The sequence below is a fragment of the Caretta caretta genome, chromosome 10 (genome assembly GCF_965140235.1).
Source record: "Caretta caretta isolate rCarCar2 chromosome 10, rCarCar1.hap1, whole genome shotgun sequence".
NCBI classification, from domain to species: domain Eukaryota; kingdom Metazoa; phylum Chordata; order Testudines; family Cheloniidae; genus Caretta; species Caretta caretta.
In genome coordinates, this window is record NC_134215.1 from 38385981 (window position 1) to 38399941 (window position 13961).

Consider the following 13961-nt stretch of genomic DNA (forward strand, 5'->3'; position numbering starts at 1 on the left):
TATTTCAAAGGAAACTGAACAATCCAGAATTTCCCTACCAGCTTTACAACACACCATGGATTAAACATTACTTCATGTCCAAAGACGATCATCAGTATATTATGATTTAGCCTCTATTAGGCTTGGAAGGATTAGATTTTTATCACTGAATGTTGATAAACGTTGATTTCCATAGGCGTGCACAGCACATTTCATTAGGGTGTGCATCCCGGGAGCCCCCACCCCACCCAAGTCCCACCCCATCCACTCCTTCCCACTTTTCACCCCCTGACCTCCCTGCTCAAAACCACCAACCCCGGCTGCTCCTTGTCCCCTGACTGCCCCCTCCTGGGACCCTGCCCCTATCTAAGCCACCATGCTCCTTGTCATAGAATATCAGGGTTGGAAGGGACCTCAGGAAGTCATCTAGTCCAACCCCCTGCTCAAAGCAGGACCAATCCCCAACTAAATCATCCCAGCCAGGGCTTTGTCAAGCCTGACCTTAAAAACTTCAAAGGAAGGAGACTCCACCACCTCCCTAGGTAACGCATTCCAGTGCTTCACCACCCTCCTAGTGAAAAAGTTTTTCCTAATATCGAACCTAAACCTCCCCCACTGCAACTTGAGACCATTACTCCTCATTCTGTCATCTGCTACCACTGAGAACAGTCTACATCCATCCTATTTGGAACCCCCTTTCAGGTAGTTGAAAGCAGCTATCAAATCCCTCCTCATTCTTCTCTTCCGCAGACTAAACAATCCCAGTTCCCTCAGCCTCTCCTCAGAAGTCATGTGTTCCAGTCCCCTAATCATTTTTGTTGTCCTCCGCTAGACGTTTTCCAATTTTTTCACATCCTTCTTGTAGTGTGGGGCCCAAAACTGGACACAGGACTCCAGATGAGGCCTCACCAATGTCAAATAGAGGGGAATGATCACATCCCTCGATCTGCTGGCAATGCCCCTACATATACAGCCCAAAATGCCATTGGCCTTCTTGGCAACAACGGCACACTGTTGACTCATATCCAGCTTCTCATCCACTGTAACCCCTAGGTCCCTTTCTGCAGAACTACTGCCGAGCCATTCGGTCCCTAGTCTGTAGCGGTGCATAGGATTCTTCCATCCTAAGTGCAGGACTCTGCACTTGTCCTTGTTGAACCTCATCAAATTTCTTTTGGCCCAATCCTCTAATTTGTCTAGGTCCCTCTGTATCCTATCCCTACCCTCCAGCGTATCTACCTCTCCTCCCAGTTTAGTGTCATCTGCAAACTTGCTGAGGGTGCAATCCACACCATCCTCCAGATCATTTATGAAGATATTGAACAAAACCAGCCCCAGGACCGACCCTTGGGCACTACGCTTGATACCATCTGCCAACTAGACATGGAGCCATTGATCACTACCCATTGAGCCCGACAATATAGCCAGCTTTCTATCCACCTTACAGTCCATTCATTCAGCCCATACTTCCTTAACTTGCTGCAAGAATACTGTGGGAGACCATATCAAAAGCTTTGCTAAAGTCAAGGAACAACACGTCCACTGCTTTCCCCTCATCCACAGAGCAAGTTATCTCGTCATAGAAGGCAATTAGATTAGTCAGGCATGACTTGCCCTTGGTGAATCCATGCCGACTGTTCCTGATCACTTTCTTCTCCTCTAAGTGCTTCAGAATTGATTCCTCGAGGACCTGCTCCATGATTTTTCTAGGGACTCAGGTGAGGCTGACTGGCCTGTAGTTCCCAGGATCCTCCTTCTTCCCTTTTTTAAAGATTGGCACTACATTAGCCTTTTTCCAGTCGTCCGGGACCTCCCCCGATCGCCATGAGTTTTCAAAGATAATAGCCAATGGCTCTGCAATCACATCCGCCAACTCCTTTAGCACCCTTGGATGCAGCGCATCCAGCCCTACGGACTTGTGCTCGTCCAGCTTTTCTAAATAGTCCCGAACCACTACTTTCTCCACCGAGGGCTGGTCACTTCCTCCCCATGCTGTGCTGCCCAGTGCAGTAGTCTGGGAGCTGACCTTGTTCGTGAAGACAGAGGCAAAAAAAGCATTGAGTACATTAGCTTTTTCCACATCCTCTGTCACTAGGTTGCTTCCCTCATTCAGTAAGGGGCCCACACTTTCCTTGACCACCACCTTGTTGCTAACATACCTGAAGAACCCCTTCTTGTTACTCTTAACATCTCTTGCTGGCTGCAACTCCAGGTGTGATTTGGCCTTCCTGATTTCACTCCTGCATGCCCAAGCAATATTTTTATACTCTTCCCCAGTCATTTGTCCAATCTTCCACTTCTTGTAAGCTTCTTTTTTGTGTTTAAGCTCAGCAAGGATTTCACTGTTAAGCCAAGCTGGTCGCCTGCCATATTTACAGTCATATTGTCCCATGACTACCGCCTCCTGAGACCCCCCCACTCTAACTGCCTCCCTAGGACACTACACTTACCTGTCCCCTGACTGCCCTGACCCTTATCCACACCCCCGGCCCCAGACAGACCCCCTGGGACTCCCACACCTATCCAACCACTCCCCGCCCCCTGACAGGACCCCCAGAACTCCTGACCCATCCAACTCCCCCTGCTCCCTGCCTGCCCCAACCCCTCTCCACACCCCCGCCCCAACAGGTCCCCCCCAGAACCTCTAACCCATCCAACTCCCCCTGCTCCTTGTCCCCTGACCTCCCCCTCCAGAGGCCCCACCCCCAATTACCCCCCAGGACTCCACCAACTATCCAACCCCCCGTCCCGACTGCTCCGACCCCTAGCCACACCCCCGCCCCCTGAGAGGCCCCCTGGAACTCCCACGCCCTATCCAACACCCCCGTTCCCTGTCCCCCACCAACCCCCCCGGCCCAGCCCCCTTACCGCACCACCGCTCAGAACAGAGTCCCCACCAAATCCCACCCTGTCAGGGTTCCCTCCCTGCTCTGAACTCTAGGGTACAGACGTGGGGACCTGCATGAAAGACTCCCTAAGCTTATTCTACCAGCTTAGGTTAAAAACTCCCCAGGCACAAATTCTCCTTTGCACCTTGGGTTTAAGTAACGCTGCCATCACCAAGTGACTTTAACAAAGAACCAGGTAAAAGGACCACTTGGAGTTCCTCTTCCTCCAGCAATCCCCCCAAGCCCTTACACCCCCTTTCCTGGGGAGGCTTGAGAATAATATCCTAACAAATTGGTTACAAAACGATCAAAGACCCAAACCCCTGGGTCTTGGAACAATGGAAAAATCAGTCAGGTTCTTAAAAGATGGATTTTATTTAAAGAAAAGGTAAAAGAATCACCTCTGTAAAATCAGGATGGTAAACACTTTACAGGGTAATCATATTCAAAACACAGAGGATTCCCCTCTAGGCAAAACTTTAAAGTTACAAAAAAACAGGATAAACCTCCTTCTAGAAAACGGAAAATTCACAAGTTGAAAACAAAAGGTAATCTAACGCGCTTTGCCTTATTTACTTACTCTTTTTGTAATATCAGAGACTTGTACAGGATGGTTTACAGGAGAAGGAGTTTTTTTGACCTGATGCTTCTCTGCTTTCCCCAGAGAACACACCACAAAGCCAGCCTCCTCCTACCCCCACCCCCCAAGATTTGAAAGTAACTTTTTTCCCCATTGGTCCCTTTGGTCAGGTACCAACCAGGTTATTTGAGCTTCTTAACCTCTTACAGGTAAGGAGGAATTCTAGGCTACCCTTAGCTGTATGGTTATGACACACCCCTTGGACATCTTCTTGACCAATGACGTGATGGCACGTATGAGGCAGGTGCAAAGAGCGCCAACCAAGCTGGAGCGCAGTGGTGGAAGAGCGCTATGACTGACGTAAGTCAACAAAGGTCACGTGTAGCGCTGGGGAGGCAGTGATTGGCTGGGCGGGCCCGGGCAGATAGGGGGGTCAAGGGGGGGGTCACGGGAGCAGCGCGGGGTTCGCTGTGTGACACAGTTACAACAACTTTGTGCAGCTGCTGGGGAAGTTTGTACATGCAACAAATACATCCTGCGCGGGCGGGCAGGGAGGGGACTTTGGCACCAGGGTGGCAGGTTTGTAGAAATTTTGGTGGTGCCCAGAACCCGCCCCAACAAACTCCGCCCCCCACCTGCCCAAGGCTCTGGGAGGGAGTTTGGGTGGGGGAAGTCTGGAGTGCAGGCCCTAGGCTGGGGCAGGGGATTGGGGTGCAGGCTCTGGGAGGGAGTTTGGGAATGGGAAGGGGTACAGAGGTGAGGGGTATGGGGTGAGGGCTGTGGGGTGTGGCTGCAGATGAGGGGTTTGTGGTGTTGGAGGGGGCTCAGGGCTCTGGCAGAGGGTTAGGGTGCGGGGGGATGAGGGCTCTGGCTGGGACTGGGGATAAGGTGTTTGGGGTGTTGGAGGGGCTCAGGACTAGGGTAGAGGGTTGAAGGTACAGTGCGGGGGTGAGAGCTCTGGCTGGGGGTGTGCGCTCTCGGATGGGGCAGGGCGAGGGATGAGTTTGGGGTGCAGGCAGGCTGCTCCGGGACAGGGGCCAGAGAGGAGGACTCCCCCCAGCCCTTTCCCTGCAAGCAGCAGTGAGCTCGGGGGGAGGAGCCTCCCAGGTCCAGGAATCTCCCTCACCTCCCCCGTGGTGGGTGCTGGGGGGTGCTGCGTGCGCCTCCTCCCCTGCTGTTGCCCCTGAGTGTAGCCTCACTGGGGGTGAGGGATAGGGCTGCCTCCTTGTCCGGCATAGGGCAGGAGCAGTGACTGTGGGCGGGGCGGCCCCCTGTGCTGGTGGAGGATCCCGCCGGAAAAGGGAAGGGTCTGAGGTGGAAGGGCAGGTTCAGAGTCAGTGTTCCCTGGCAGTCGAGATGGAGGATACTAGGACCCTGCAGCAACTGTTGCTGCAGGGAGGCAGCATGGAGCTGCACAGAAGAGGCAGGGATGCTCTGCTCCAGGGCCTGGGGAGGTGTGTGGGGGCAGCAAGAGGAGAGGACGGGGAGGTGCGGGGGGGGGCGGCAGGTGGGGCCGGGGGGGACACCCAGCCCCATATATTGGTGGAGCTGGGCCCCTGGGCCGACTCCACTCACTCGGTGCTGCTGGGGTCAGCAGCGCAGCAGCGATGTAAACACAGCTCCGCTGCCATCGCTGCCTGCAACTGCTGCAGCCTCCTCCTCTTCCTCCTCCCCACCCCGAGCCTCCAGCAGGGGAAGGGGGAGGAGCAGCCTTCCCAGCCAGAGCTCAGGGCATTAGGGTGTGCCTGGGCACACCCGGCACACCCCATGCGCACACCTATGTTGATTTCCCTGTATACACACACCTAAACAGAGGCAGCAAAATAGGCAGCAGAGACCAACCCCTGCTCCCTCCCAATACAGTACAGTATTGTGTTAAACGTAAACTACTAAAATATAAAGGGGAAGTTTTTTTTTTTTTTTAAATTTACAAGGTAAGGAAATTGTTTCTGTGCTTGTTTCATTCAAATGAAGATCGCTAAAAGCAACATTTTTCTTCTGCATAGTAAAGTTTTAAAGCTGTATTAACTCAATGTTCAGTTGTAAGATTTTGAAAGAACAACATAATGTTTAGTTCAGAGTCACGAACATTTCAGAGTTATGAACAACCTCCATTCCTGAGGTGTTCATAACTCTCAGGTTCTACTGTACATTCTTTCACGCATTCCAGTAAAATAGGATGGACACTGCATCATCTACTACAGAAATTTCCACTATCCATAGCTGTGGAATTGGAGTCTCAAGAGATTAAGGCTTAAAAACATATTCACAGTAACCAGTCAAACAGAAGGAGTAATTCACAGTAACCAGTCAAACAGAAGGAGTAATGGTCTCAAGTTGCAGTGGGGGAGGTTTAGGTTGGATATTAGGGAAAACTTTTTCACTAGGAGGGTGGTGAAACACTGGAATGCATTGCCTAGGGAGGTGGTGGAATCTCCTTCCTTAGAAGTTTTTAAGGTCAGGCTTGACAAAGCCCTGGCTGGGATGATTTAATTGGGGATGGGTCCTGCTTTTGAGCAGGGGGTTGGACTAGATGACCTCCTGAGGTCCCTTCCAACCCTGATATTCTATGATTCTATGAGAATACAGAACACACAGTGTTTGCCTCTCCAGGCTTCTGTTGTTATAATTGTACAAATTAGCAACCACTTAGCAACTTCTATTTTAGTTAAAAAATAAAAAGCAGTAATAAAAATATATAAACTGAAAAAAACATGGCATAAGGATATAAATTTTGGACTTGGACATACATTGTCGGCTATTAAGCAGTCTTTACAAAAATTATAATTTGATTAGGCTAATCAATATTGCAAAAAAGTTGATTCCAGTGCTTATTCTGAAGAAATTATCTTTATTAGGAATTAATTTGTGGTGAAATTCCTCCTGTGCAAACCCATACATACTAGCTTTAACAACATTACACATCTGCGATGTCTGTCTCAGAATCAGCAAGAAAACATGCTCTATCTGTCACAACATATGCTATATATAGACAACAGGAGTCTGGCATATGTGATTTTACTTCAGGGTACAAAGACTGTATGGTAGAACACCAGATCGTTCTTTATTCTTCACAGCAGCAGCAAAACATTAAAATGTTTGCAGACAAATCAACACAAATGTAGTGTTGCTCCAAAACTCTGAACTGCTGAGCTACAGCAGGAGCTGGGGACAGATCCCGGAACCTTCATGAGTTCAGCAAGATTAAGTATATGAGTAAAGCCTCCTTGCAGAGTAAATGTTTCAGGATAAAATCTTTGGCTCCTGCTAATAGGTTACTGCATGCTCTCAAGAATAAAATTAAAGGAAGGAGAGAACCCAGGCAGACAGTGTGGGAGATGGACCCATCTTGTGCTAGTGCAGAGAAGCTGAGAGATGGTAATCACTGATAAAATTCAATGCGATTTCAGGCATTAAGCTGAGATGTATGTCTGAAATATTTGTAAAATACACAACAATGAATAACCCTTCCCCCCTAATCCCTCCTGCACCCCTTCTCCCCAACCCCCTTCTGCAGCCCCTTCTTCCCTAATCCATGTAATCCATCCTTCATTGTCTTGTATATATTTGAGGTTCTATGCCCCTTCTCCCCAACCCCTCCTGAGCCCCTCAACCCTGTACTCCCTTCTCCCCAACCCCTCCTGCACCCTTTTTACCTAACCCCTGCACTCCCCTCCTGTAGCCCAACCTCTGTATTGTACCCCCTTTGCCCCTAACCCCTGCACCCCCTCCTGCACCCACATGGGGAAACTGACCTGGATGCACGGACCGGCTAGCATTGCTGTTCGCTGACACCTCCGACGCTGCTCCTCCATGCCCCACCCCCAGAAGCTGTGAGGGAGGGAGCAAGGAGCAATGCCCAGCACTCCCTGCATCCAGGTCACTTTCCCCACGTGGGCTGCGTAAGGGGAAAGCAGCAGCTTCTAATGCTTGCCTCACAGCACAGACCAGGTGGGCAAAGGACCTGGATGCAGCAAGCCATGCCATTGCTCCTCACCCCCTGCCCCAACCCCAGGGGGGCATGGAGGAACTTGGGGGGAAAGAAGTATCTGTGCGTCACCACTTGCTGGAGTGCTGGAACCATTTGTACAGTGGGGGTGCATAGAGCCATTGAAACAAACTGTAAACCCTGAAAATAATGGAAACCACTTCAAGCCAGGGGGTGCAGCAGCATCCCTAGCACCCGTAGTTGCAGCACCTATGCTGCTCTCACATTACTGAGAGATGTAACCATAGGCGCCAACTTCTCTTGGTGCCGGTGGGTGCTCGCACCCTCCGCCCCGACTCCACCCCTGCCCTGCCCCCATTCCAACCCCTTCCCCAAAGTCCCCGCCCCAACTCCACCCCCTCCCTGCCCCTATTGGGCTCCTTCCCCCAATCCCCGCCCCGACCCTGCCTCTTCCCTGCCTCCTCCCCTGAGTGCGCCACATTCCGCTCATCCCCCTCCCCCCCAGAGCTTGTTACACTGCAAAACAGCTGTTTCACGGCAGCAAGCACTGGGAGGAGAAGCAGGGACACAATGCACTCAGAAGAGGAGGCGGAAGTGATCTGGGGCGAGGAGCTCCCGGTGGGTGCAGAGCACCCACCAATTTTTCCCAGTGGGTGCTCTAGCCACAGAGCACCCACAGAGTTGGCGCCTATGGACATAACTATACCAATGTAAATTCCTAGCGTAGACCAGGCCTAACTGTGTTAAGGTATATACCCCTGACTTTCTCCTCGGAGTACATTCTGTGGTATCTGAGTGCCTGGCTGTAGATAACAGATTTCTTGGTGCGTTTGGGGTGGTTACTGGCTCTTTGAAGGTAGGTGTGGTGATCCGTCGGTTTCTTGTATATAGCTGTATGTAGAGTTCCATTGTTGAAGCTGATCATGGTGTACAGGAAGTTGATGCTAGTGGTGTTGTAGAGAGAGTTTAATGGAATGGGGGGAGGAGTTGTAGTGGAAATCTATAAGGGAGTTTAGGTCATCTGTGCAGAGGATGAAAATATCAATGTAGCTCAGGTAAATCATTGGCTTCATGATGCATTTGTCCAGAAATTCTTCTTCAAAGTTGCCCATGAAGAGGTTAGTATTTTAGGGAGCCATCCTAGTACCCATTGCTGTTCACCGGGTATAGGCAAAGTGTTTTGTTGAACGTAAAATTGTTATGTGGGAGGATTATATAGAGGAGTCGGTGATGTGTTTGGGCTGGATATCTGAGGGTTCTTCATTGTCTTGTATATATTTGAGGCAGGCAGTGACAAATATATATTTGTATATATTGTGAGGTATGTTGGTGTATAGGAAGATGATATGCTTGGTGGCAAGGATGGTGTTCTGAGGGAGGTTGTTAATGTTGCAGAGTTTCTGGAAAAGTTAGTTGTATCACAGAGGAAGCTGGCCCTTTGTGTGGTAAGTGGTTTGAGGATGGTTTCTAGGAGTCCCTATATTCCTTCAGTAAGAGTGTCATGGCCAGATATGATGGGTCTGCCTGGTTCCACTGGTTGCATATCTTGGGAAGCTCATATAAGTCCCTGCGGTGGGTCAGTGGGGGATGAGCTTGTAGAGGTTCTCTTGTAGTTATTTGGGGAAGGATTTGATGATATCCTTAAATTCCTGGGTAAATTGTGGTGTAGGATGTTCTTTGAGTTATTTATAGTAGACGTATTTAGCTTTTTCTCGGTGTCACAGCTAAATACATTTCCCAGACCTAAAGAAGAGCTCTGTGTAAGCTCAAAAGCTTGTCTCTCTCACCAACAGAAGTTGGTCCAATAAAAGATATCACGTCACCCACCTTGTCTCTCTACTATCCTGAGACCAATATGGCTAAAACAACACTATATATATTCCAAAAGGCATACACTGTAGTTAAAATCTAGTTAAACATAAATGTGAAATCCTTGCAGATTTGGTGGTATTACCAGGTAATTTTAGAGCCAGCCCCCAGCAGAGGACAATCCTAGTTTCTCTCTGAATCCCTACATGAAATTGCCATAATAAGCCTACTTATATATTTAAATAACTAGACCACAGTATTGAGTCAAAGCTCTAAAACCACACTAATGTTGCTTGCTGTAACCTGGTAAATGAGATATCCACACATTCACTGAAGCATCAAACTTCTGATTTTGTAGCTTTGCCTCTAAAGATCCAGAAGTGTCTACCCCTTCAAACTTACCATACCTAAGAAACATTTTCAGACAAAAGGCCAGATTGTCTTTTATTGCTGTAAGTTCCAGCACTTTTTATTTTTTGCAAAGCCTCAAACAAGACAGCCTCTCCTTGGAAAGTTAGAGACTTCAGTCACATGGGTGATTAAATCCATCATGAAACACAACATCTACGAATATGCCAGTCTTTATCTCCTTAAGAATCTCCCAAACCCAGGCTACACTAGCCCCAAAACATTTTCTTAAATATATTTTAAGTGAGTAGCAGCCAAATAGTATTTTAATCATTGTCTTCAGAGCTCTGGCCTAAGTATCAATCCAAAATATACAGGGAATACTTCTGAAATACCACCAAGGTGTCCCAAAAGTGCTTCAAGAACTTGGAGTTGAAGTACTCTTTTGGGACTTTGGCTCTCAATGGGTCTCCATTCAGGCACAGCAGTCTATGTCTATAAGTCTATATATACTCTTTCAACACACTTAATCATTAGAATCTGCATGCCTTCCAGTAGTTCATTAAGCAATGTGAGTAACATTTTTCACGTGAGGTTTGTTCTCTCTCTCTCTCATATATCCTAGAGATAATTGTGTACGCAGTGGAACATTTTGTTTTGGTAGGGTTTTGTTTTGGAACTTTAAATAGCAACATGTCTTTCAAAATAAAAATCAAACTCCTTAAGAGAGAGGGAGAATTTTTTTTTTTTGAGATCCAGATTCGCAAATTTTTGCAATGCATAAAAACAAACCAGCATGCCATTTGAACAGTCCTCATCCACAGCTGCACCATCTAGATTCAGGCAAAACAATTACAATTACAGTTCTTCTGCCCTGAACTCCACAACTCCTAAAGATGTTTATATTCCATGTGTGATACTATCAGCTACCCCAGATTCCAAATCAACAATGGTTTGCCCTCCTGCTCAGTTACATACCTGTCAGTTTTCAGAGGAACAGCCGTGTTAGTCTGTATTCGCAAAAAGAAAAGGAGTACTTGTGGCACCTTAGAGACTAACCAATTTATTTGAGCATGAGCTTTCGTGAGCTACAGCTCACTTCATCAGATGTTTACCGTGGAAACTGCAGCAGACTTTATATACACACAGAGAATATGAAACAATACCTCCTCCCACCCCACTGTCCTGCTGGTAATAGCTTATCTAAAGTCATCAACAGGTGGGCCATTTCCAGCACAAATCCAGGTTTTCTCACCCTCCACCCCCCACACAAATTCACTCTCCTGCTGGTGCTAGCCCATCCAAAGTGACAACTCTTTACATAATCAAGTAGGGCTATTTCCTGCATAGATCAAGGTTTTCTCACATCCCCCCCACCCCCATACACACACAAACTCACTCTCCTGCTGGTAATAGCTCATCTAAACTGACCACTCTCCAAGTTTAAATCCAAGTTAAACCAGAACATCTGGGGGGGGGGGGGGGGGGGTAGGAAAAAACAAGAAGAAACAGGCTACCTTGCATAATGACTTAGCCACTCCCAGTCTCTATTTAAGCCTAAATTAATAGTATCCAATTTGCAAATGAATTCCAATTCAGCAGTTTCTCGCTGGAGTCTGGATTTGAAGTTTTTTTGTTTTAAGATAGCGACCTTCATGTCTGTGATTGCGTGACCAGAGAGATTGAAGTGTTCTCCGACTGGTTTATGAATGTTATAATTCTTGACATCTGATTTGTGTCCATTTATTCTTTTACGTAGAGACTGTCCAGTTTGACCAATGTACATGGCAGAGGGGCATTGCTGGCACATGATGGCATATATCACATTGGTGGATGTGCAGGTGAACGAGCCTCTGATAGCGTGGCTGATGTTATTATTATTATTATATTATTATAATTATAGTTATTATTATACCTGTCAGTGAATCCAGCAGCAAATACAATAATAAACATCTTTTCCCAGATTCTTTTCTGGGACACTTCCCTCAGAAACTCTGCAATTACCTCTATAAAGTCTCTCCGTGGATGCATCTCTCCCCTGTACCATTATTTTTAATTTTTTAACAAACTCTAAAACTGTTTGAAATATTATATATGAAAAAAATGTACAAAATCAAGCTATATTACACAAGTGACAGAAGTCAAAAATGGACACATTGCAGATAAAGGGAACAGATTTAAAGGCCAGGTTTCAAGGGACATTGTCAATATAAATTCAGTTTTAAAAAATTCTCTTACCCATTTAATAATCTAAAGTTGTAAACTTTAAAGTGAAAAGAACTGTAAAAGTCGAATTTAGGCCCTCAGCCTACAATGGACTCCATGTGGGCAGAATCCATTCATCTTCACCAAAAGAGACTGGCCAATTTCTCCCCCCTCTAAATCCCCCCAGTTTATTTATTAGTTCTAATTTTTCTGTTCAGATTACTTATTAAAATGTACAGCAACAAAGACGCATCACATAAGTAAACAAGTCAAATGGACAGTAAAACAAACAGAAAAAGAAAATATTTTACAAACAAACTGGAAAAATATTTTAAAAACCTTGATTATGATTAAGTATAAGATTTGATTCCACAACAGGCATCTTCAAGATCACTCCCTTCCACTACAATAAAAGATCTGACCCTTAACTGCAAGTTTCTTAAGCTCTCTCAATGGCTGCCTTCTCCAATTTGTAGCTCATACTCACTACGTTGGTGCTTCGTGCGTTTCTCTTACAACCCGAGGAGACTCTCCAAGACTTTCGAGTGTGATGGCCTGGGTATGTTTATTATGTGGGCATTAAATTCCAGGTGGCAAGAAGCTGGGTGAAAATGTATTCGGTCGGTGCTGCAGACTCCGACAGCGCTGTAACGCAGGCAGTATGTAGTGTAACAAACTACTATTGGCAGCAAATTATGTCAGATAGTTTTTCACACTTCATCGGACTGGAGGGCAAAAGACCCTCGCGCACACACAGGTTTCGAAGGCTAAATTGGGCCCATTATCAGACCCCGAGCCCCCTCCCCTCCCGAACAGACTAGAAGCCCGAACCGGATCCTGCACTCCGCCAGCAGGACGGGCCCGGCCCCCGCACTGGCCCCGTCAGGATGGGCCCGGCGCCCGAACAGCTTCCCGTAGAGATAGGGGGCAAAGCAGCGGCACGCCCGGCCGTTCTCTGAAGCCTGGAGCCCGGGACTCCTCTGTCCGCGCCCCGCAGTTCTACGCACTCTTACCCGCCGCTAGCAACAGCGCAGATGGCCCCGTGCGAGGGGGCAAGGACCCGCTGAGGCCTGCGTGGCGGCCTCTAGACCTCCACTTGCACCGAGATGCTTAGCGTTACCCCTGACAACGGCGGAGCCCCAGCCACGGAAACCGCCGAACCTGCCCACCGGGGAAACCGAACGGTCACGGAAACGCCCGACCTAAACCGAACGGTCACGGAAATCGCCGAAGCCAAAAGCTGAAGAACGCTTTCACCGCTGCGGGAATGGTGCTGGCCCTTTAAATCGATGAGTTGGCAGTCCCTGTGCAGTGTGTGCCACCGCCTGTCCTGTCTCGCCCCCAGGAGTCCTGCTACTCTAGACTGGCGTTGTTCCCCCACCCTCTAACCTGCTACTGACCTTACCCCCTCCCCTCTCTGTTCACCTGCACTTCTGCCTTGATTGACACTTCTCCCCAGCTGACAGTCATAGAATATCAGGGTTGGAAGGGACCTCAGGAGATCATCTAGTCCAACCCCCTGCTCAGCAGGACCAATCCCCAATTTTTGCCCCAGATACCAAATGGCCCCCTTAAGGATTGAACTCACAACCCTGGGTTTAGCAGGCCAATGCTCAAACCACTGAGCTATCCCTCCCCCTGACTGAATCACTAGTCTCAGGTCCATCCTTAGGCATACGCAACATACGCAGCTGCATAGGGCACCATGAAATTTGGGGCACCAAGTTGCCCCAAATTTCATGATGGCCCTAGGCAGCTGCGTGCTACATACGCGGCAGCCCCAGCGACTAGCCCTATCCCCCAGCCGCCCCCCCCCCCGCTTTGTGGGCTGTGCCCACTGCAAGGGGCAGGGCCATCCCTAGTGGGGTGTGGGGCCCAAAACAACTCCCTCCGCCCCACCTCTTCCCCTTGCCCCCGGCCCACCCCCATTCCACCTCTTCCCCCAGCGACTCCACACTCACTGACAGCAGGCAGCCCGCTCTGCTAGCTCCCAGTCGCCAGTGAGGTTAGGGAAAGGACACCCCCCTGCACACAACGGCAGCGGGAAGCGAAGTGGCGCGCCTAGGAGCTGGTGGAGTAGAGTGGGCTAGGGCCGGGCTGCTCCGCTTCCACTGCTGCCGGGGAGTGCGGGGGAGGACCTTTCCCCAACCCCCCCCCCCCACGAGTGATACGGCTGGGGCCGGGGTGAGGAAAGTGGAGCAGG

General features: G+C 48.8%; 1 protein-coding gene across 6 annotated transcripts in view; it reads right to left on the minus strand.

Annotated features, from left to right (window-relative positions):
* IFT140 (intraflagellar transport 140) overlaps window positions 1-12909 on the minus strand; it is a 252984-nt gene extending 240075 nt beyond the window's left edge. For 5 of the 6 annotated variants that reach the window (XM_048868017.2, XM_048868016.2, XM_048868013.2 and 2 more), the window contains exon 1: window positions 12772-12909. The gene's annotated coding sequence lies outside the window, so the exon portion shown is untranslated. Of the gene's footprint in view, window positions 1-12245; window positions 12404-12771 lie in introns of all 6 variants that reach the window. The other variant, XM_048868011.2, reaches the window with a different exon arrangement.
* Between the last annotated feature and the right edge of the window lie 1052 nt (window positions 12910-13961).